The following is a 25,069-nucleotide window of genomic DNA, read 5'->3' as shown; positions in this document are numbered from 1 at the left end:
TAGGCATAAACTTAAACAACAATCATCATCCTCCCTTATTGGGAAATTTAGTTCATAATAACTCTAAAAACATCCATGATTAATTCAGAAATAAAAACAAACATAAAGATGAATAAGAAGGGTAAAAGAAAGAAACTAGAAGGTGGTATCGCTCCGGGTCTTCAAGATAGCTTCCTCTCCACTTTGCCTCCACTATTAGGTCTGTTTTTGCTTAGCTCTGACCTTCAATGTCGTATTCCTTATATAGGGATGAGTGGTGAGCCTCCAATTGAGTGAAAAATCAAAATTAGGTCAAATCTGCGATTTCCGTACATAGTCGCGACTAGCATTTAAGCTGGTCGCGACTACAGGCAAAACTCGAAAAACCGAGTTTCTGCCTAACTTACGAAGTCGCGACCAGGGTCGCGACCAGGAAAAAGGGTCGCGACCTGGCTCTCTGGAGGTCGCGACTACTGATGCTTCAGGAACCGAATTTTTCAATTTTTTTCAAGTTTGTCCCAGTTTTTCGCCATTTGACTGAATTCGAACTTTAACACCCCGGGAACCTGAAATAATGAAAATCAAGCGTAAAACTGCTCCAAAAGACACCAATAGACGAGATAATGCTAACTTTAAAGACCCGAAATATAGGTTAATTATAACCTAACAAATTCCCCCAAACTAGATTCTTACTCGCCCCCGAGTAAGATAAAAAAAAAACTAACTACGCTATCAGATAATCACTACACTGCTGACTCTTGCTCTGTTTTCTTCCTTGCATAAACTAGAATTTTGATCTTACTAACTCTAACAATTAACTCGGATGCTCAATTATAATCACTATGTATAACTGCAACAATCTACTCAAATGTGAAACATTGTTATAAGAGTTTTACTCTTTCCATTAGTTCCACAACCCGATAACTCATAAGCTTGCATGCTTACCTTTCTCCACTAATGTTGACAGTATTCTTTGGAATCATTAGGTCTTTTCAAGGTTTAGGTAATATGGCTCAGATATTCAGAAATAGACAAAAGAAAATTTTTGGCTCAAGATATCATAAGCACACAAACAGAACCCACAAACTTCTTACTTTTCTTTTTCAATACCCCATAGTGTTCCCACATCTACCAAGATTGAGAGAAGATATATTTACTATTTTCCAACATCACTGAAATCATATACTTTATTTATTTTTTCTTTTTTTTTTCTTTTTCAAGTATTTTTTTTTTCAGTGACATTGAATTACACAATTTTTTTGTTTTTTTTTTCTTTCTTCTCAATCTTACAAAAAATTTTCTCCCTCTCACTATTTCGTCACACTAAATGTTTCTTTTCCCCCAAACTAATCATATAGCTTATGATATCATGGATAATCATGGTGAGAACAAAGATTAATAGTGTGGTTGCAAAATTTCAAATCAGTGGGTGAAAACTCAACAGGTTAAGGCTCAAAAGGGTAACTAGGGATATACATTATGGTAGGCTTGAAAGGCTCAAACTATCCAACAAATGCCTAAGTCATATTCCAATTGAACACTATCAAGGATTTCGCCTCAAAAGAATAAACATGCAAGTTCTAAGCTATCCTGTCAATCTTACCACAAACCATAGTAAAACAGTTATAACAATTTTCACAAATTGAGTACTTGCAGAAAAACACAGGTTTCTAAGCATCCAAACTAATCCAAAGAGTTAACAAAATCAAGCACACAGTTATTTTACAGTTTCAGATCACATCACACTCATCAGCAGTATACAACTATCATCAAGTTTATTGCCATTCCTTAACTAAAACAAAAAACTAAAACAGAAAATTAACATGCAGAAATTAAAGTGCAGAATTTAAAGTGCAGAATTTAAATTTTTTTTTTTTCTTAAGCCTCTCCCCCCAAACTAAATATTACATTGTCCCCAATGTATACAGTAAAATGCAGAGAGAAGAAACTTACCTGAGACCCTTTCAGAAAGGGTTGGGTGGTGGCGGCTGGTCATAGGGATAGAGCAGGAGGTTGTGCCAAGTAGTTTGGGTCATCAATCCCAATGTTCATTCTGTTGATGAGAGAGTTGAGTTGCTGAACTTGTCCCTCATCATAGATACTCCTCTGCACCATGTATTGTTGCATGTGGTTGTTCTGCTGAATTATGTAACTCAGCTGTGCATGAGTGTATTGTGTTGTAGGATCGATGGGCCCAGGCAATTGAAGTGTTTGCTCCTCTTCTTCTTCTTCAACACTAGGCTCACGTTGCCGCCTACGCCCTTGCGGTGCATCAGGTGGTGGCTGCCCATAGGGGTGTGGCTCTTTCAGCCTGTTGACAAAGGCGATGTCCATCTTACGAAGTGGCAACACCGTGTTGTCAAACTCTAACTGGGGAACTTCATATGCCCCGCAGAGTTACGTGATAACCCGCGCCAAACCGAAACCACCTCCCGTGGCTCCTTGCACGATTTGGTCAATGCTCTGCCTTATGACTTGTCCAATGTTAATGTTGTACCCTTTCATTATGGCATACACATATTTAAGGCGATCCATTTGGACATCGGAAAAATGCTTGTTGGGCACTAACCGAGCACTCACAAAGTACAGCCATGTTTTTGCCACCGGGTTAAGCTCACACCGGTACAGAATATTGGGCGACCCCTCGGTACCATCATTGTCATGGAACCTCAACCCAAGAAATCCCACTGTCTCCACGACATCCACCATATCAAATTGCTCTTCCTCCTCAATAATTCGGAGGCGTTGTTCCTCCCTAGTGTAATCTGGGACAGAGAACATCACATTGAATGCGTCAGCAGTGGCGGGAACTTTCTTTCCACGAACCTTCACTTCCCCATTTCGGCGGTCGGGCCAATTTGCAAGGAATTCACAGGCCATAGTAACATTAGCCCGACCCCGAGTATCCACAAAACTTCCCCACTTCATTCTTTCAATTTGCGCTCGGATCGTCTCAAAACGAGGTTGGCGCCTCAATGGATTTTCTGGGAATTCAATACCCCTATCTTCAATATAGGCTCTATTCTTCAACCTTACGAAGCGATTGTGAGCCTCGATACTACCAAAGCGGGTTCTATCAAAACCCGTTGGTGGTGGGTTCGAAGACGATCCTTCCTCAACATTCCTAGTCCTCTTTGGTGCCATTTTTCTCTTTTTTTTTTCTTTTTTTTTCTTTTTTTCAGAATTTTTTTTTTTAAATTACTTTTTTATGAAACTTTTTTTTTTTCCTTTTTTTTTTTTCTAAGAAAAATTGGGCAGCACCTCCCCTTAAATTTCCTCTATCCCAAAAATAAAAAAAAAATTCACTCAATCAATACCACAATACAATAACCACTCAATACCACAATACAATAATAATCAACCCACTATCATCAATATTTTTACACCACATAAATTATATCACTCAAAATCTCAAAATAATTAATCAAATTCTTGAAAGAATGAAGAAAGTGATACTTACAAACCCGAAAACGCTTTACTCCACCTCCATTGTTGAATGTTCTTGAAAGCTTGAGGTTGAGGGTGACAACAATGGTGATTTTTTTTGGATTTGGGTATTCTTTGGTGTGGGTTTTGATGATATGTGTAGATTGTTGAGTGAAATTGGGTTTTTGATTAGATTGGATTTAAGGGATTTGAGAAAAGATGATAAGATTGAAGATTGGAGATGAAAAATTGAATTTTTGAGAGGAAAATAGGGTAGGGTCGGCTGAGAGAATTTTGAAATTTGAATTTGGTTTGTGTAGGGTTGAATGAGGGGGAAAGTGTGAATTTATAGAATTTTTGGTCAGCAAGTCGCGACTTGGCCAAAGGCTAGTCGCGACTAGCTAACGAGGAAAATTTAGGCCTTTCTGGAAAATCAACAAGTAGCGACTGAGGTCGCGACTTGAGAAATAGGTCGCGACTAGGCTTAATGCTAGTCGCGACTTCTGGGCTTCAGGTCGAAAAATATATATATATTTTTTTTTCACGCTTTTCACGATTCGATTAAAAAGAAATAATGTCTGGTACTAAGCTAAAAATTGAAAATACTAACAAAACAATCAAAACAAAATAATACTTGGGTTGTCTCCCAGAAGCGCTGTGTTTCATGCAGCTAGACGCTGAGCCTTGCACTTCAAAGTGGCGCCAAGATCATGGCGGACTTGGCTTGGTTAAATTGACCTCCCAAGTTGATAATTTCAGAGTTTTGCACCAGAATAAGTTCATTTTCAGAATTCCCACACACCAATCTTTTCCAACGTCGCCGAATCGTTCGAAATCGCTCTTTAGGCTTTGCTTTCTTCTTATCAGCTTTTGCAGAAGAACTCTTCACTGTCTCAATCTTACAACAGGTAGGAATGTCGGTTGGGGCAAAAACATTAAAAATGACCTCTTCATCTTGCACTCGCAACTTTAACTCCCCCTTTTGAACATCTATTAATGCTCGGCCCGTGGCTAAGAATGGTCTTCCCAAAATAATGGGAATAGTTGAATCTTCTTCCATATCAAGAATTAGGAAATCAGCAGGGAAGATAAACTTACCAACCTTCACCAGTACATCTTCAATTATCCCACGAGGATGAGTCAAAGAACGATCTGCCAGTTGTAAAGTCACTGTTGTAGGCTTTGCTTTTCCCAATCCTAGCCTCTTGAAGACAGACAAAGGCATTAGATTAATGATTGCTCCTAGATCACATAGAGCTTTAGTTTCCACCGAACCCCCTATAGAGCATGGAATATTGAAACTACCCGGATCTTTAAGCTTGGGCGGTAGTTTCTTTTGCAAAATGGCGCTACACTCCTCAGTTATTGCCACTGTTTCATAGTCCTCCAATTTTCTCTTCTTAGACAATATCTCCTTCATGAACTTCACATAACGGGGCATTTGTTCCAAGGCTTCAGCAAAAGGAATGTTGATGTGTAGTCTTTTGAAGACCTCTAGAAATTTTGTGAACTGCTTGTCTAGATTGGTCTTACGGAGTCTCTGAGGATAAGGTATCTTTTCATGATGCTCAATACTGATTGGTGGGGACTGTTGTGGTTGTGTTGAGCTATCAGTAGCCTTCTCTACTGTTGGTGTTGGGGTTGGCACTGGTTGATCTTTAATCTCCTTATTTACATCAATTGGTTGTGTCAATTCAGGCCCATCATACTTCTTACCGCTCCTCAGGGTAATTGAATTGCAGTTTTCCTTAGGATTAATTTCAGTTGTACTAGGCAAATTTCCTTGAGGACGGGTTGCTACCTGAGTTGCTAATTGGCCCATACGAGTACGCGGGTCTTTAATGGAAGATCTAGTTTCAGTCATAAATTGTAGCAATAAATCTGTCTGCAAACCAGAATTTCCACCAGAGGTTTGTTGCTGATTAAACTGTTGGTTCTGATTCTGGTTCTGATTTCGTTGCTGATAGAACCCACTGTTTCTTCGGTTATTACCCTGGTTGAACCCATAGTTGTTGTTGTTGTTCTGTGAATAGTTTCCAATGGCTTTAGCTTCATCCATTGGCAAATCATCCACATCAGCTTGGCATTCTGAAAAGTGATGGCTTCCCCCACATAACTCACACACAACTTGGGCTTGTTTAGCTTGCCCTGCAATTATCTTTGTCAATGCCTCAACTTTGTCTTTGTCAACTTGGTGATGGCATCGACCTCTAACACACCAGCTACCTTCTTTGATTGACTCCTCTCAGTTGGCCACTGTTGATTGTTTAGAGCCATCTCCTCTAATAGATCATAAGCCTCATTAGCACTCTTCCTCATAAAGGCTCCTCCAGCTGCAGCATCTATTAAAGTTCTTGTATTTCCTACCAACCCATTGTAGAAGTTGTGGACCAGCATCCACTTCTCTATACCATGGTGAGGGCACTTTCTGATCAGATCTTTAAACCTCTCCCAAGCCTCATGGAGAGATTCATTATCTTGTTGGCAGAAGTTATTAATTTCTCCTCTCAGCTTTGCAGACTTGGCTGGAGGAAAGAACTTTGACAAGAATTTCGTTGCCAGATCATTCCAGGTGGCAATAGAGTTGGGTGGCAAGGAGTTTAGCCAACTCTTGGCTCGCTCTCTAAGAGAGAATGGGAACAGTCTCAGTCGAATAGCATCATCACTAACTCCATTAACTTTAAAGGTTTCACAAAGTTCCATGAAGTTAGAGAGATGCGATTAGAGATTTTCGAAGGGAGGCCACCAAGGCGGGCTGAAGGCGCACCATCTGAAGTATGGCAGGTTTGATCTCAAAGTTATTTGCATCCACTGCCGGTGGCTGATACATGAGCGCACTCCGTCGGAGTAGGGAGAATGTAATCTCTCAAGTTTGCGGCCATTAGCTTGATCTTCTACTGCGCCACCATTGTTACCGTTATTGCCTCCATTGTTTGCAGCATTGGCAGCCATGATGTCTGAAGTTTCAGCAGTTGCTGAAACTCCCTCTTGCCTCTTGTTCTTTCGGTTTCTCCTACAAGTTTTCTCGATTTCGGGATCAACTGGTAATATCACTGCTTGTCCTTGACGGCGCATACACTTATGATTCCTGAAATAGATCAAGAAAATATTGCAAGAAAAAGGTTAGAAAAATCAGCAAGAGAAAATATACCAAAGTAGAAGTTAGTATAATTTTGTGTAATATCAATCTTTAAACAATTCCCCGGCAACGGCGCCAAAAACTTGTTACGAATTTTCTGTTTATTACGCAAGTGTACGTATCAAGTAGTATCTCACGCAAGTGAGGTCGAACCACAGGGAATTGGATTAAGTACTACTAAATTATACTTATGATTCTATTTGGTAAAATAATAAGTTTGCAATTTAAAAATAAAGAACTCAGAAATTAAAGGGAATATAAACGAAGATTAATCAAGATGAGAGATTAGGGAGGTGAATCCTGTTGATAAGTTACCTATGTTAATTCCTAATTGCTATCCTTATCTCAATGTGAAAGACAGATTATAAATTAACCTAACTCTTTTCAGATCTTTTAGGTTCTAAATAATATGTTCTCTAATTAACTTCTTAATTAGATCAACACAAAATCAGCATTAAGCAATAATCTATTAGTCACTAGGCTATGTAAATACTTTCGTTTTACATCAAAACCTAGACTATCCAAATTTTAGCATTCCTAATTCTCACTTTTCAGATTTCAAATTAGGATCATAGAGCATGTAAAAGGTGATCAAGCTTGCACATGAAATTAAACACAAATAGAGATAGTATTCACACATAAGATGAAGGAATGGCAATTATTTATTAACTAGGCATAAACTTAAACAACAATCATCATCCTCCCTTATTGGGAAATTTAGTTCATAATAACTCTAAAAACATCCATGATTAATTCAGAAATAAAAACAAACATAAAGATGAATAAGAAGGGTAAAAGAAAGAAACTAGAAGGTGGTATCGCTCCGGGTCTTCAAGATAGCTTCCTCTCCACTTTGCCTCCACTATTAGGTCTGTTTTTGCTTAGCTCTGACCTTCAATGTCGTATTCCTTATATAGGGATGAGTGGTGAGCCTCCAATTGAGTGAAAAATCAAAATTAGGTCAAATGCGATTTCGTACATAGTCGCGACTAGCATTTAAGGCTGAGTCGCGACTACGAGCAAAACTCGAAAACCGAGTTTCGCACAACTTACGAAGTCGCGACCAGGGTCGCGACCAGGAAAAAGGGTCGCGACCTGGCTCTCTGGAGGTCGCGACTACTGATGCTTCAGGAACCGAATTTTTCAATTTTTTTCAAGTTTGTCCCAGTTTTTCGCCATTTGACTGAATTCGAACTTTAACACCCCAGGAACCTGAAATAATGAAAATCAAGTGTAAAACTGCTCCAAAAGACACCAATAGACGAGATAATGCTAACTTTAAAGACCCGAAATATAGGTTAATTATAACCTAACACCCAGTAATGACCCTGAGCTTTAAAAGCTGTATTGCCAACTTTTGGGTTCTAATGTCACAGATCTCTACAAGGCCCAACCCTTACTTATCACTAATCCACAAAACTTATCTGATTTAATTACACACCTTCTGGGCACAAAGAAACGCAAGGCGTGAACTTGGTATAGCCCAACCCCTGATATTTATCATGATTCTCCTTTCAAGAATTCGAATGCACAACTTGCTACCGTTACTGATACCTCTAGGGAGCCATCGACAGGGCAGAGAGGCTCTATTGACACGCCATTGGCGACTGTGTTTAATACAGGTTCCTTTGAACCTGGGGAAACTTCAAAAGGCAAAAGTCGAAGGAAGAAACTGAGGGGGGCTGTGTCGTCGACGAGACGAATGGGGCTCCAATCTCGTAAAGCCAGATTAGGCGAGGAAAAGGAGGTGTGAGGTAACTTCAAACAAATTCTCTCTCAGTGTGTTGATGTCCCAATTACTTTGGTCCAAAATTTTGGAAATGGCGAGGAGGCGGCCGAATCCATGCCCCCACCTGCGCCATGAAGTGTCTTGCTTGGAATTGCCGCAGTCTCCGCAGACCGGCGGCAGAGAGAACCTTAAGGGGTCTCTCTCGTAGGGAAGGTGTGGATGTTGTTTTTCTTTTAGAAACTAAAGTTAAGAAGGGATGTATGATAGAGATCTAAAACCGATGTGGTTTTGCCAATGTTCAATGTATCAAAGCTACTGGTATTGCTGGGGGCTTTTGTGTTGGTTGGAGGGCAGGGCTGAATATTCAGGTGTTAAATACTTTTCTTACGGGCTTTTGCATAAAGATTTACATCGACCCAGGTTTGGCTCCTTGGCATCTATTCTGCATATATGGCACCCCGTATGGTGGTCAAAAAAAGGCTTTCTGGAATTGGTTGACAAATCTAGTTCAAAGTTGCAACTCGCCGTGGGCCCTTATGGGAGATTTGAATGTGATTATAGATGCTACTGAAAAGCAGGGGGCGTGGTTTTGGTAGAATGGAGGGGGAGTTACTTCAAAACTTTCTGATGGACTGTGACGGGATTGATCTTGGCTACATTGGGCAATCGTACGCTTGGTACAATGCTAGAAATGCTGAGAGTCGGGTTCGAAAAAGGCTGGATAGGGCGGTGGCTTGCCCTGAGTGGTGCACCCGTTTTCCCCACGCTAGTGTGAAACATTTCCCGATTGTGAATTCGGATCATGCTCCTCTAATCCTTGACTCCCGTTTGAGCTTACAGAAGCACAGGTACCCGTTTAGGTTTTTGGAAGTGTGGAAATCTGACAACACTTGTGGGAAGACAATTGAAAAGGTCTGGGTGACTCCCTGCGATGGGCACCGAAGCTTTTGTGTGGTGAAAAAGCTTCACTTGGCCAAAAATGCTTTGAAAAGATGGAATCATGATTGTTTTGGTTTTTTTAACAAGAAACTTAGGGAGCTTTATTCTCGGCTTGCCTATATTCAGAATGCCCCAATTACACCTGGGTTTATTTTGGAAGAGGATCAAATCCAAATAGAAATTCTTGATTTGGAGAAAAAGATGGAGAGGATTTGGAAACAAAAGTCGCGCGAACTTTGGGTAAAACAGGGAGATTGCAACTCAAAATTTTTTCATACTGCCACCATTCTGCAAAGGAGAAAGAATCACATATATGCTATTAATGATCACGGGGATCACTGGCTCCAAAATTGTGATGATATTGGAAACTATTTTGTGGAGAACTTCAAGACTCTTTTCACCAGTTCTCACCCGATTATGGATGCTGACTTTATGGAGCTTTATGATACAAAAGTTTTGACTCAGGAAAATGAGGATTTCTGTAGAGTGCCTTCCTTTTGTGAAATCAAGGCGGCTGTTTATAATTTACACCCCCTCAAGGCGCCAGGCCCGGACGGTTTTCAGGTATTTTTTACCGTACTTACTGGGACATTGTGGGTAACGACATCTCTGAAATGGTTCAAGACTTTTTCCACAGCTCCTACTTTGTTAAGGAACTGAACCACACCTTTATTTGCTTGATTCCCAAGAAAGAAAGCCCATCCAGGTTTGAGCAATTTCGTCCTATCAGTCTTTGTAATTTTGGGTACAAAGTTATTGCTCGCCCTCTAACGGATCAACTCAAGCCTATCCTAGAAAAACTCATCAGTCCCTTTCAACACGCTTTCCTAAAGGGTAGATGGATTGCCGAGGGATTTGTGTTGGCTGCGGAAGCCCTTCACACTATGCAAAAGATCGGTGGCAAGAAATGTATCATGGCTGTGAAAACAGATATGCACAAGGCATATGATCGGATCGAATGGGATTTTCTTCATAAGGTTCTCTTGGCTAATGGCTTCAGTGCAAAGGTGTGCAGTCTCCTTATGCAGTGTGTTACTTCAGTGAGTTTTTCTGTGCTGCTGAATGGTGCTCCTCTGAAGCAGTTTAGGCCAGGCCAGGGGCTTAGGCAGGGAGACCCACTGTCCCCGTACCTATTCATCCTTTGCAGCGAGGTTCTCTCTAAGTTAGTGTGTAGGGCCGAGGAAAGAGGGGATATCTCGGGCCTAAAATTCGGGAAAAATTCTATCCCTATCTCACATATTTTCTATGCCGATGATGCCATCTACTTTTGCAAAGCATCCTTGTTTGAAGCTTAGAATCTGATGTCATGTATTGAGCAATACGAAGCATGGTCGGGTCAAAGTGTAGGCAGAGTAAAGAGTGGTGTTTTCTTTTCCCTGAAGGTCTGTAGTGCTTTAAGAAAGGAAATCTCGGACTCCCTGCAAATCCCTCCGTTGTCGTGTAAAGAGAAGTATCTTGGTAATCCTCTCTTTGCATCTGCCAGGAAACAGGACGATTTTTCTTTTCTTAAGACAAAGGTTCTGTCTAGGCTTAAGGGCTGGAAGTCTAAATGTCTCTCACAAGCTGGCAAACTGACCTTGGTGAATCTGTGCTGCAAAGTATACCTTGTTACACTATGTCCACCTTTCGAATACCTGTTTTGATTTGCAAAGAACTGGACAGTTTTGTTGTCCGATTTTAGTGGAAAGGGAACCATTTGGTTGGCCCCAACAACCGATACTTGGCCCTCAAATGTTAGGGAGATCTGTGCCAGCCAAAAAGAAATGGTGGCCTTGGTTTGAGAAGATTTAGGGACATTAATCTGGCCCTTCTTGCAAAACTTTCGTGGTGTTTGCTCACAAAGGATAATCGGTCGTGGGTCAACATCCTAAACTCCAATATTGTACTGAGATGGATTTTTGGACAGTTGATAAGCGTGGGAATGATTCCTCTCTTTGGAAAGGGATCCTTGAGGCTCGTGATCTGTGTGTGCCTGGTGCTGGAATTCTAATTGGAAAGGGTGATATTGATCTGTGGACAAAACCGTGGGTGCCGGGGTTCAGTCTGGAGGAGGTTAGAGGTAGTTTTACTTATGCTATTACTCATAAATTTTCCTCTGTTTCGGATCTATTCTTGCCAAGCTCCCAGACATGGGATGTAAACTTGATAAGAGCATGCTTCTCCCACGATGTGGCTGAAGCAATTATACGCATTAAGCCTTTGGAGGGCGATGAGGATCGAGTTTTCTGGAAAAGCAGCAATAAGGGGCTCTTCTCTGTCAAAAACGCATACTGGCTCTCTCAATGCCATCGGTTTCAGGAGGAAAAGATATGTTGGAAAAAGTTATGGAAGTTGGATCTACACCCTCGTCACTCCCTGCTGCTTTGGAAGGCTGTGGGAGGATGTCTCGCTCTCAAAACTAAGCTTACCTTCCTTTATCAACATGACAGACTTTGCTGCTTGTGTAACAATGAGCTGGAAACGGATATCCATCTCTTCTAGGATTGTTTTTTTGCTCGCAGCCTGTGGTTTCAATGTCCTTGGGGCTTGCTTACGGGAAACCAACAGTTTGACTCTTTTGAGAGCCTCTTCCTTTGGCTTAACAACCTCGGCGACCCAATCATGCTGAGGTATGCTGCTTGTATGTTTGAAGGAATTTGGCAGTGCAGAAATGATCTCATTTTTCGGAACATAGCTTCGGACCCTACTGCAATTTCTTGCAGGATTCACAAACGGTTCGGGGAGTTTTATTTGGAGGTGGCTATCACTCAGCATTGCGAAAGACCTGATGTTCACAGTGGCCAGGGATAGTTTGAGGCTTGCCTCATGGTTGATGCTTCGGTGGTGGATCATTCAACTGTTTTGAGTGTTTTTTTGGGTGATTGAAGATGAGACTAAGGCGATCTCCTGCCAAGCGGTTTGTTATGTTCACAGTGTGCTGGAGGCAGAGTTGGAGGCTATTCATCTTGCTTTGGTGGTGGCTATTGAGGAACGGTACTCTTCGGTGGTAATTGTCTCAGACTCAGCAATAGTTGTTGAGGCTCTGAACATCAAAGAATTGCCTCTTGCATGGGGATCTTACCTAATCTTTCGCAAATGTGTTTCTCTTTTAAGTACTTTTCTTATGTTTTGTTTAAGTTTACTCCTTGTGAGGAAAACTCTGTTGCTGATAGGCTTGCCTATTTGGCTAGAGTGAACAATGTGTGCAAAAAATCTGTTGGAAGGGAGGCAGTTCCCCTTGTGACTGCTTTTTAAGGTTTTTTGGTTGAAATAAAGCTTCTTAATTATCAAAAAAAAAATTAAATAAGGTTTATGTGGTATAGTTTTTTAACATTATTTTTAATATATTAAGAGTTTTATTTATATCATATATATTTTTGTAAACATTTTATAAGTTTTATTTATGCCATATTTTTGTAAATATTTCATAAAATTTCATATTTTATCTTTTGCTTTCATTTTTTGTTTTTCTTTTTTTTAATAAATTTTTCAAAATAAGTTGACACTACAATAGATGTAGTAGCTTACTTTTTGCATGCACAGCTACCACCTTGAGTATATTACCGCTATTTTCATCTCCATTTCAATTAATCTTCTGTCATTATTCTTTTTTTTCTTTCCTTTTCATTCTTTCTTCTCTCTTTGTGCTTAGGGTTTCTTAGGCTTCGTTCTATTCTTCTTCTTCTTCAACTTCTCATTTTTTTTCCTTTTGTACGACAGCTACTCAACCTTCTGATTGTGCTTGTTCGTGTATTTGAACTGTTAGAGCAATTCGTGTGGGTTCGAAGGTTACTGTGTGAACATTGTCTTGTAAGTTTTATGTTAATTTTTTTTAGTTTAGAGCTTAAAATGTTTTATTTAGATTTTTGTGTATATCTTTGATTGTAGGTGTTCTTTGTGCGATGATGGGTGGTAGTTTTGGTTATATTTGTGTCTTTTTTTTTTTTTTTGATAATTAAGTCTTTTATTTAAGCAAAGCAAACTAGTGGCCACAAAAGGGGGCCACTTCCCTTAGAAAACCAGAGTTCTTAACTTTAGTGATCCTTGCCCAGCGAGCTAAGGCATCAGCACATTCATTCTCCTGCCCAGGAATAAAAGAAACTCTAACATCCACCAAGGACTTACACAGAACAAGGCAATAGTTAAAAAGAGGGAAGGTATTCCAACCGAAAGGAAGCTCTCTAGCCTCAAAAGCTAAGGCAGTCGATTTGGAGTCAGTCTCAATCCACACCTTAGGAATGTTCCTTGAGATAGCCATTTGCAGGGCGGAGGCGATACCTAATAACTCTGCTTCAAAGACACCCTCAACCGTTGCACAGTCGACCGAGACTAATGAGTCCGAAGGCTGCACTTGCTGGTGCACAGCCGCAAAACCAGCATCTTTACCAACCACAGAAGCATCCACCTGAACACGCCAGAACTCATTGTTGTCATGGGATTTCTGCAGAGTTGGGACCGTAGCCAGAGTCTCCACCTGGTCTTGCCACAACTTGTTTTGCATAAATTCAGTTGCTCTTTGAAGGCTGTCTTTGAAAACCATCTCCACATTGCATTGACTCCCATTGAAAACGATATCATTTCGCCATTTCCAGATTATCTCACAAGCACAAGCCGAAAACAGTTGAAATCACTACTACAAAATTAGCTTTTCCCAACAGTTTATAACTGTCATTTATACTATTTCCCAATGTGGGTGTCATAAAAATGCAAAACTTTAAAAGACGGTTTATAACTGTTGGGAAAAGTCAATTTAAATGACGGTTTACAACTGTTGGAAAAAGTCACATTAAATGACTGTTTATAACTGTCGGCAAAAGTATTATTTAAATTTAATTTATTTTTTTTAAATATTAAATATATATAATAGTATTAATTTTTATAAAAAAAATATAATATTAATTAAAATAAATAAAATTAATATATTTCTAAATTTAAATATCATAATTCATTACAGAAACTATTAAAAAAAAATATATCATAATTGATGAAAACTATACCAAAATCAATGATTATTACAAAAAATACATATGATACAATTCTGAAAAAACAAATAAAGATAAAACAATAGAGAAACTAAATCGGATTATAGGCTATAGCCGCCGCAGACCAGATCGATGTTGTGGCCATCATAATTCCAACGAGTTGTGCACCTCCGATCCATGGTCAGGCAAACAACTCGCACAAATCTCCTTCAAATCTGAGAAAAAAAATTTACAAAACGCATTAAAAAATCAAAAGCTGAAGCACAATCGTTCGAATCATACATGTATAGTATTAGTTAACTTAATTCTATTACTATACAGATATATTTGTATTTACCAATCATACATATATAGTATTTAAAGAACAATTGTCTAATAATCAATAACAGATTCACATTTACTCTCATTTCTTCTCTGAACTCTCTGTTTGATCCAACATTTCTCTCTTCAATTTCTTGTCAATCCCACATAACTCTCTTAACTCTCTTAATAATGCATAATTGGAGGATTCAAAATATTTTAAAAAACTCAAAACGAGATCTATAATTTCTATTTCTAACTCAATGTCCAAAATATGGCTAAACAAATGTCAAAATCCACTATGATCAATTTCTAATTTGTAATACCTGCAAGCTCTTCCAACTTTACCCATTTCAGAGAGAGAAAATGCAGAAAGAGAGAGAGAACGGGAGCAAGAGAGAGAGAAGGATGAGGGAGAGGGGTTGGGGTTTTCTGGTTCATTTGAACCAGTAGCGAGAGAGAAAATGCAGAGAGAGAGAGAACGGGAGCAAGAGACAACGATACCTGAAACATCAGCGAGAGAGAAAATGCCGAGGCCGCTTCGGCTCCGTTTCTTCGGATGCATTGCCATCTGGTGCGTTGTGTTCGGCGTTTGAATGGGCCTGTTCGTCGAAGTTCCGCTCGGCCTGTTCCAGAGCTTCGGGTTCCAGCTCTTCCACCATCGCGCCGCACAAAGAGAAGGTACAGAGAGGGGATCGGGAGAATGAAAGAGAGACGGCATTAGGTTTTCACTTAGGGTTTTTTTTTATCATTTTCTATTTATACCTTTCAATTTTCCTTACAAAATTTATCTTATTTACTTCATTTTAATAAATAAAAATTTGATATAATTAAATACCCCAAATTAAAAATCCTAAACCTTATATAAAAATAAAATGATATAATTTTTAATTAAAGACCTAAATTAATTCTCCAATGACATTTTAATTAAAAATGATTGTCTAATAGTATTTTAGTCCTCTAATAATTTTTCTCTTTTAGATAATTTTTTTTTGAATAACTTTTACAATAAATTTTTAAATACAACTAACTTTTAAAATTATTCTCTAATTGAAAATCTATAAATTTCAAATTTCCCAATTTTATAAATTCTCAAATTATAAATTTAATAAGCAAAAAAAAATCTTTTTTCATTTTTAAATCTGTAACTTTTTTTTTTTTTGGTATTTTATTTAAGGTAAAATTTATTTACACCCCAACAATTTCTAAAAACACCCTATTTTAATAATTTTTATTTTATATAAAATTTATATCATTAATTGTACTAAGTATTTTAACTTTTTTCTTCCAATTCATATTCTTAAAAAATATACTTATCAATGAAAAATAAATTATATTTTAAATATTATGATAAAAATAAAAATAAAAAATTATATGAAATTTTTTTAGAAAAAAATAAAAAAAAAATGCATGATTTACAAAAAATTATGAAAATAAAATCAAAATAAGTATTGAAATTAACATAAAATAATGTGTGGAAAAAAATTTACAAAAAAAAATATTAAGAGTAATTTTTAAAAATTATTTAAATTTATTTCTTTAAATAACAGAGTGTATTTATCATTGTATGGGGGTGTAAATAGAACTCCCCTTATATTTATATTGTTAAATACTAATTTCTTTTATTATGCAAAAAAAATGTACAAATTCTTTTTTTAAAAAAAAAAATCTGAAACTCTTTTTTAGTATTTTCTTTTATTAAATATAAATTTTTTTTATTAAGCAAAAAAAATCTTTTTTTTTTAATTTGAAGTTTTTTAAAACTAAAAAGAACATTTCCCAACAATTTATAACTGTTGGGAATACTAAGTATTCCCAACGGTTGTAAACTGTTGGGAATACTAAGTATTCCCAACAGTTATAAATTGTTGGCATTCACTATTTTCTTTTAAAAAAATTCATTTAGTATTGCCCACGGTTGTCCACCGTTGGCATTGGTTTTTCTCAACGGTTTCTTTGCTTCAGTTTTAAACCGTTGGGAAAAATCTCCACTTACCTTTTCCAACGGTTTTCATAAATGACCCTCTTATTAACCGTTGGGAAAACCCAATTTTGTAGTAGTGAATTCGGGGTCCTGAAGGTTGCACCACTAGGAACCAAACTCCAGGATATTGTTCCAATAAAATGAGTCAAGTCTAACACCTTTTCGAAACAATAGACCCCTAGTGAAAGGACATTGACAGAACATATGCAAAGATGACTCACTCTCAGAATTACAGAAGCAACACGTAGGACTTGATTCCTGAATAAAACTGGTTCTGTTAGTAGTAGGGAGAATGTCCGACAATAATCTCCAACAAAAAAGCTTCAAACGAGGATGAATATCAGTCTTCCATAGTTTCACCCAGATTTTTGATTCATCCTTTAGACGATGTTTTTGGCTGTTCCAGTACGCGCTTTTCACTGAAAAATTTCCTGATTTGGAAGCATTCCAAAACAGAATATCAGGGCCTTCTTGTATCGGTTTAATCTTCAAGATCTCATTAGCAATCTCCTCTTCAAAGCATTCTCTGACCGGGTTTTCATTCCACGAGCGGGTTCCTTCAGAGTACAAATCTCTGACTTTCCAAAGAGCCTAATTACGGACAAATTGAAAGCGGTCTTTGATATCTGCTGGATTACGCCTAGGGATCCAAGGCCTATCCCATAATTCGCACTCTCCTTCAGCAATTAAAACTCCCGCACTGTCCATATAGAGTTTCCTAGCTTGTAGCTGTTGGGTTTTGTGCCCTAAATAAAACCCATTACAATCTGATTAGTTATTAATCTAAGAAATTTGAAGTGATTTATGTTTGCATGAATTTTTCATGCTTATGGTTTAATATATTTAATATATGCACAAAATCAGTTAAGTCCAGAACATATACTTATTCACAATTACAGTATTGTCAACACAGTGGAATGTGATTGTGATTATATGATTCAAAAGACTAAGTCCCTGTTTCATCAGTGTTTTGGATTTACACTGATGTGATAATCAGCGATGATGTGTACTTACACTTGGAGTAAGTGTTATGTTCTTTCCAAGACATTAGTAAAGTATACTAGTTTCGAATGTATGGAGTATACATTGGACTGGACCGATATTGAACTTAGTCAAGATATTATAAACTTACCGTTGTATCTTTCCAAGTCAATATCACTAGTTGATCTTAGATTAAAAGAATCTAAATCCTGATATGATTAGGCTCAACTCAGGAGTACTATTCATGTTCTTTGATTTATTAGTTAAGCCCGCTTTTGGGTCAAGGTGATACGTATATTTTGGGAACATGATAGTATGATTGAGTGGGAGCGCTGAACATAAATATGAAATCTATAGCTTCTACTGGTGTATAGAAGTCAAGTGATGATTCCCTTCAAGCTTAGCTAAATAGAAGTAAATGGATGAGCTCTTGTTTCAGTGACTATATCTTAGATCACTAAAACATCATTTACAGGTAGCTAAGTGTTTTAAGGGGCCAAATACATTGAGGGGTGAAAACGGTAAATATATCCCATCTCGATGTAAATCATCTATATAAAGGATCTTTGATCACATTAAGATTATAACAATGGTTAAATGAGATAGCATGTCTATATCGTGGAACATATAGAATGCTCTATATAAGTTTGAGAGTGCAATTCTAAGTTCTAAGAGTGGATTCAATAAGGAATTAATAAGTTAGGAATTTACTTGCTAAATTCGGTTCGGCTTATTGGAAGCTCAGCATTATAGATCCATGGTCCCCATTCTAGTTGAGACCATACTGCTTGTAAGACTCAATAATTGATTTATGATTAATCAATTATAATTCTAAAGATTAGACTATGTCTAATTTGTGAATTTTCTTTAATTTCTTAAGAGAAAATATAGAATGACATTATATGATTTATAAACCATTCATCCAATGATATATTATTGAGTTGATTCGAAATGAATAAGCTAAGAGCAATTAGGATAATTTCGTATTTAAATAAGAATCCAACGATGCTTCAATTAGCGAGAGTCAAAGTAATCTTATTTATGCAATCTTCTTGTTTCATATTGTAAATACTAGTCTAAGGTGTCATCAATTGATGAACAGCTAGATGTTGCATTTATAATATTTATCTTTCGAGATCTAACACTATTATGTTTGTCTAATGTTGACAATCCATTAGAGATTTGTCCAATTAGAACAACAAACCAAGTTAGACCAACAATGAAGATTCGAAATTAAACTACAATTTAATAACAGAAAATAACATGGTTCAATATAAATTCATACACAATTCAGAAATTATTAAAGATATAGCAAGTAGGAATGACAAGTGAAAAAACTAAAACATACAATCCTAAATAATTTCCAAGGTCTTCAACAAACTGATATCAGTGTCCCGTTTAGGCGAGAGTCAGTGATACCACCCATTGAATAGAGTTGTCAGCTCATCTAAAATGATAAACATTCTAGCAACCTTTTATTCGATCAAGATTGAAATCCAGCGTTGTCCCGTTTAGGCGAGAGTTAAGGCTATTCTATCTTATGAGCTTCCACCATTGTTTCATACTTTTGTAAGTCAAATACAGTTGCCACCATTAGGGTGATCAATACTAATATAAAACACTTACAAATAATATTATCTTTTGAGATTCTACGGCGTTAAATTGCTAAAGAACGTTCCTCCATTAGGGAGGATTACTCACTAAAACAAGAACTATGTAGAACCAACAATGGAGATCGAATGTCCTAATAATAAAACTCATTATTTAAAGTGTATTATCTTCTAATATTTATTTTAATCAATTTATTTTAAATATATATTTATTTAATTGAAATTTCCAATTTAGAATAAAAAAATTCTAAATATAAATTTTTATTTAATATTTATAAAATTATACTTAGATGGATATAAAAATAACATAAATTATTTCCATCTTAGTAATAATTTCTAATAAATATTTAGAAAATTATTCAATTTAAGTTGTTTCAAAATTAATTTAAATTAATTTACAACTCAAATTTAATTTTCTATAAATATATATTGCATTTCAAAAAATTGAAGTATATATAAGAATACAATTTTCAAAAATGCTTGTTAAAATAAAATAAAAATAAATCCTGGAAAAAATTATTCTAATTTTATGTTGGCCCAAAATTAATTAATAAAATTAATTTACAACAAAAATATAATTTTCCTATTTAATTAAATATTTAAGAAAAATTAAGTATCATGATGAGTATCAACTTAAATATTAATTTTCTATTTAATTAAATATCACTAGAAAAATACTTCAAGCAAAAATAATATCCATCTAGACTTTCATTAACTAATTAATTCATTTTCTAATTATAATATATTTTATTTCATTTATTTTAATTAATCATTAAATGAAAAAATCATTGATTTAAGTTGGTCCAAAATTAAAATAAATAATTTTCAACTTTAATCTATTTTTCAAATAAAATTCGACATTTTTGCATCAAAATGGTGCAATTTCAAAATTGTGGGAAAAAGATTAATAAAATAAAATAAAATATATTTTGAAAATTATTCAAATTTAAGTTATTCTGAAATAAGATTTCAAACTTAAAATAATTTTCAATTTTAATTAAATAACATGAAAAAAAAAAATAATATTTAAGTATCATGATGAAAATCAACTTAGATATTTAATTTTCAATTTAATTAAATGTATTAAACTCAAGAAATGAATAATTAAGTATAGAGGAGACTTAATTATTAATTCTAGTTTAATACTAGGAAAAATATACTTAACTTAGATTGTACCAAAATTAATTATTAAACAATTAATTTCACAATCAATGATATTTGCCTATTTTAATATTACAAATAATAACTAGAATAGAATAACTATCTAGAAAATATCTCAATTTAACTAAGTATCTTTTCAAAATTTGAAAAATATCTAATTTAAGTTGTTACAGAAAGAATCTAAAATAACCAACGTAAAAATTTCCAAATAAAATTTAATTAAATATCAAAATTAAGTTGTAACTACCTAATTTAAGAATATTCCATTTTAAGTTTAACAACTTAAAAAAAAATATATGTAGAATCTTCAATAACCAACTCTTAGAATTCCTCAACTTAATTTTAAATTCAAAAGATATTCAAATTTAAGTTGATAAGAAAAATTAGTTAGTAATAACTAATTTATAACTTAAATAGGAATATTTAATGAAATAATTAAAATAAGGTTCAGAAAGAATCTAGTTAGTTAAAATTCTTTATTTAATTAAATACAAGAAAAATACAAATAGTTTATCTAGAAATAATATCTTAAACTGAGAGTGTTTTTCTTAAAATTAACTTTAAAATATTAAAATGAAAAAAAAGTTCATATATTTTAAAAGTTAATTATGTTGCTAATCAATTTTTATTAGGTTAAACTAATTTAATTAACCTAATACATTTATTCAAATCAGGCAAATGGGCCTTCACAATTGGGATAGTTCATGTGAGGGGGAGCTAGGTTCAGTATGTCGTACCCACTTCTATTGGCCCCCATCTCTCACACAAGGCCCAAAAGAGAGGAATTTAACCTTAAAATAAATAACTGTTATTCATTGAATAAGCTCAAATCTAATTGGGCCTAAATAAAATTACTTATGTCAAATTTTATTTTAGCAACCTAGTCTATTTACTTAGTATAACTTAAATGGACTTCCTATATGCATCTAAGCCCAATAGCAAACATATAGGCTCACACAGGTCAAATGATTTGGATGGGCCCTATCATGTTACTAGGTTTACACATATGAAAGCAGTACAAAATTTACCTGTTACAAATTATTCATAAGATCTATTGACAATTGGACTATGATTAAAATCAGATCATTGGATCTGTCAACAAGTTAATCATAACAATTTAGATCAAATAAATAATAGGTTTGTTAAAAAAAAAGTTTTGAATAAACAATATAAAATTAAACAAACATTGTCCATGTAACAAATGTGAAATAAGATATTAATATAATTAAATTATTATTCTTAAAATAACTAAATAAATTTTGAAAATTTAGGGTTGTTAAAACAAATCTTAAAAATCTCAAAATTTAAATTAAGAAAAAAGGAAACTAATTTTAAAATATCTAGGTTTATTTGGATTATTTTTATCAAATTAAATTAAATATCAAATAAGATCAATTATTTGAAAAAAAATATCTTCAATATCACTTTCAAATCTTATAATTTAATAAAATAAACCAATTTTAAAATAGATTTGGTTAGATAATTATTATTTTAGGAATAAAATAATAAATAAATAATAATTACCATAATTATATGTCAAAATATCTCAAATTAAGCATTATTTAAATATCTACAAAAATATCTAAGTTATTTAAATATTTAAAAATAATTTATAAATATCTAATAAGTAAAGAAATGATATAAAATAGTAAAATATCATTTTTAAACTTATAATTTATAAATAATTAAATATTTAACAAAATAACAAACTTTTGAATTTGAAAATATTATGGTTAAAATATCTAGGTTAATTTTAAATTTATTAATTATTTAATTTGTCATATAAGATAATTTTAATATAATATTTCAAATAAAGAGATAAAGTTATCTTTTAATTTAAAATATGTTAAATATCAAAATATCTAATCTTATAATTAAATAATATATAAATATTAAAGAAATTAACAAATTTTTAAATCTGACCATAATTTAAAAAATAAAATAATCAATTTTTAAATTTAAACCTCAAAATACTATGATTAATAATAATTACTAAAAATAAATATTATTAATTGAAATATGATATTTAAGTTCAAATATAATTAAAAATAATATTTTATTTTAAATTTAGGGTTTTAAAATTGGAAAGAATCGAATTTTTGGAAAAAAAATCCCACAAAATCGGGTTTGGAGTGTTGGCTGCTCAGGAGGCTGCACGTACAGCCTCCAGAGGCTGCAAAAACTCCCTTTGCGCGCACGAAGCGAAAGGAGACCCCGAGAAACCTCGGCGCTGGCATGATGTCACTTGGTGGACGTGCAGAGTGCGTGACTGAGGCTTCAGACAATTCTTGTCTGAAGGACGCGCGCGGATGGGCTTCCCAGTCCGAGTGCCTGGTGCTCACGAGCAGCCACTCGACACCATGAAATCTGATTTTTCCAAAAATCATAACTTTCTCAATTTCTATCGGAATCGAGTTCCGTAAAAAACAAAATTGCTTAATTTTTCACAAGGAATCCAAATAAAATATTTTCAAAAACAGAAAAAATATTTTTCCTGGAAAAAAAAGAGTACAACACATACATTCATCAAACCACATGAAACCATCAAAATCAACACATAACATCGTTTTAATTCATATTTCATGAAAGTAAATCATTACCATGGCTCTGGTGCCAGTTGTTGGAATTATTTTACCATGATCTAGATTTACTACCATGTATGTTTCATTAACATCCTAATATGAATTCTAAAACAATGAAATTAAACACATATAAAGTTAGAAAATCTTACATTGGGTGCAACGGAATATAATGACTTCTTCCATTCAGATCTCTAGCCCTTGATTCCTTTCTGTAGCAAAACATTATCAAGATCTAAACCTGGATCTCTTTCTCTCCTTCCTTTGATGTTGATTCTCCTTCTTGTTGATTGGATTTTTCACAATCTTCCACACTATGATTGAGATACCACTTAATGTGTGTGGGCACTACTCTATCACTAGGGTATTTCGAAATTGAAGAGAAGAAAAGAGAAGAGAGGGGCGGCTAGGAGGCTCAAGTTTTTCTCTGAGAGAAAATAAGATGCAAGTCCATAGTTTCTTGAAGCCATCACTTTCTATTTATAGAAAGCCATCTAGGTTTAGGTTAGAATTGTATGGCATTAAAATAATAATAAAATAAATGGTAAAATAATTGCATAGTGGCCGACCATGATATGGATAATGGGCCTCACTTTGCAATTTTGCCATTTTGTCATTTTTCAATCCCATTTTCTCAAAAATACCAATTTTCCAATTTAACCATTTAAATGTCCATTCCAATTATTTAACAACTAAAAATTAATTATTAAATAATATTGTCATTTAATATATTTATTAATTTAGACATATAAAATCTCTTAATTAATAAATAAACCTAGAATCTCTTTTCTTTACAATTTCGCCATTGCTTAGTGAAAATTCATAAAGTAGACATAGCCTAACTTTAGAATTATAAGTGGTTAATTAAAATCAATTAACTGAGTCTTACAAGAAGTATGGTCTCAACTAGTATGGGGACCATGGGCCTACATAACCGAGCTTCCAATAAGTCGAACCGAATTTACCAAGTAAATTCCCTAACTTATTAATTCCTTATTGAATCCACACTTAGAACTTGGAATTGCACTCTCAGTCATATAGAACACTCTTTATATTCCACGATATAGATACGCTATTAATTATCCATTGTTATAATCCTAATTTGATCAATGACCCTCTAATAGATGATCTACATTGAATAGGAACTAAATTACCGTTACACCTTCAATGTATTTTATCCTTAAAACACTTAGCTACGTATAAATGATATTTCAGCGAAGTGAAATGAGATCTCAACCATTTATCTCTGTTTAGCCAAGCTCGAAGGATATCATCGTTTCACTTCTAAATTCCTATAGAAGTTATAGACTCCATATTTATGTTAGCGCTCCCACTTGTTGTATACTGAAATGGTACGTTTTACATTTATCAACTCGCAAGCGCACGAATCTTTATTGTAGTATTGAGATTGTGAAGAACGAGGTCGAACCTATGGGAATAAAATGACAGTAACAGATATTTTCAGAGATATTTGGGGATATTATTAAGGGTTCAGAATCCACTTAAGTGTATATAAAAATATTTATGTTTATATTGATTCTCATAATTTTAATCAGTAATCAAACCAATTATTTTCTAATAAAAATTAGATTTTCCTTCGCTTTAAAATTATAACTTCTAAGCATTAAATGTGAAACAATTTAATGTAAATACAAAAAATCAAAGAATATTATTTTTAATAAAATGTAGAACCAAGCATTAATAATTTCTAACTATCAAAAATACGTGATATTAAAGATGAAAGAAAATTATTTTAAGAAGCGAAAATCATAAGCATATATTGTACTGAGAATCAAAATAACAAAAAACTACTTAATTAAATACACTAGGTTTCATCGTCCACCTTAATAATAAGGGAACTTAGAAACCCATAAGAAAATTAACTAAGAAAAGCGGTAAACTAACTGAGCGTTTTCTCTGGATTTTTCTGTCTGAAACTCTGAAACTGTAACTGAATTCTAAAAACCTAAGCTTCTATTTATAGAAGGGTAAAAGGACTAATGCGCAATTAAACTTATTACAAATTGCATGTGGGTAAAAATATAAATACAAAAAAGTTAATTCGGAGTGACACGTGGCACTGTCGGATTGGCTGCCTTTGATGAGTCGGTGCCACGTGTCGGCTGCAGAATAAAGGAGAAAAATTGCATTTTGTGGCTGAAGGAAACGGACCGAACGATGCCCATTCGCGGGGCATGGCGTGAGGCGCACGCACGGCTAGGGTGAGGCCGTGTGCCTCACGCGCGCGTGAAGAGGGAGAGAGGGCCAAATGGAGCTGCTG

General features: G+C 34.8%; 1 non-coding gene across 1 annotated transcript; it reads left to right on the top strand.

Annotated features, from left to right (window-relative positions):
- Positions 1-5,812: 5,812 nt before the first annotated feature.
- LOC133035230 (small nucleolar RNA R71) lies at positions 5,813-5,919 on the top strand. Its single transcript, XR_009686508.1, has one exon. It is a non-coding gene; the product is annotated as a small nucleolar RNA R71 (small nucleolar RNA).
- The last annotated feature ends 19,150 nt before the right edge of the window (positions 5,920-25,069 follow it).

This window comes from Cannabis sativa, chromosome 2, assembly GCF_029168945.1.
Source record: "Cannabis sativa cultivar Pink pepper isolate KNU-18-1 chromosome 2, ASM2916894v1, whole genome shotgun sequence".
NCBI lineage: Eukaryota > Viridiplantae > Streptophyta > Magnoliopsida > Rosales > Cannabaceae > Cannabis > Cannabis sativa.
This window is presented reverse-complemented; position numbering and strand designations above follow the sequence as displayed.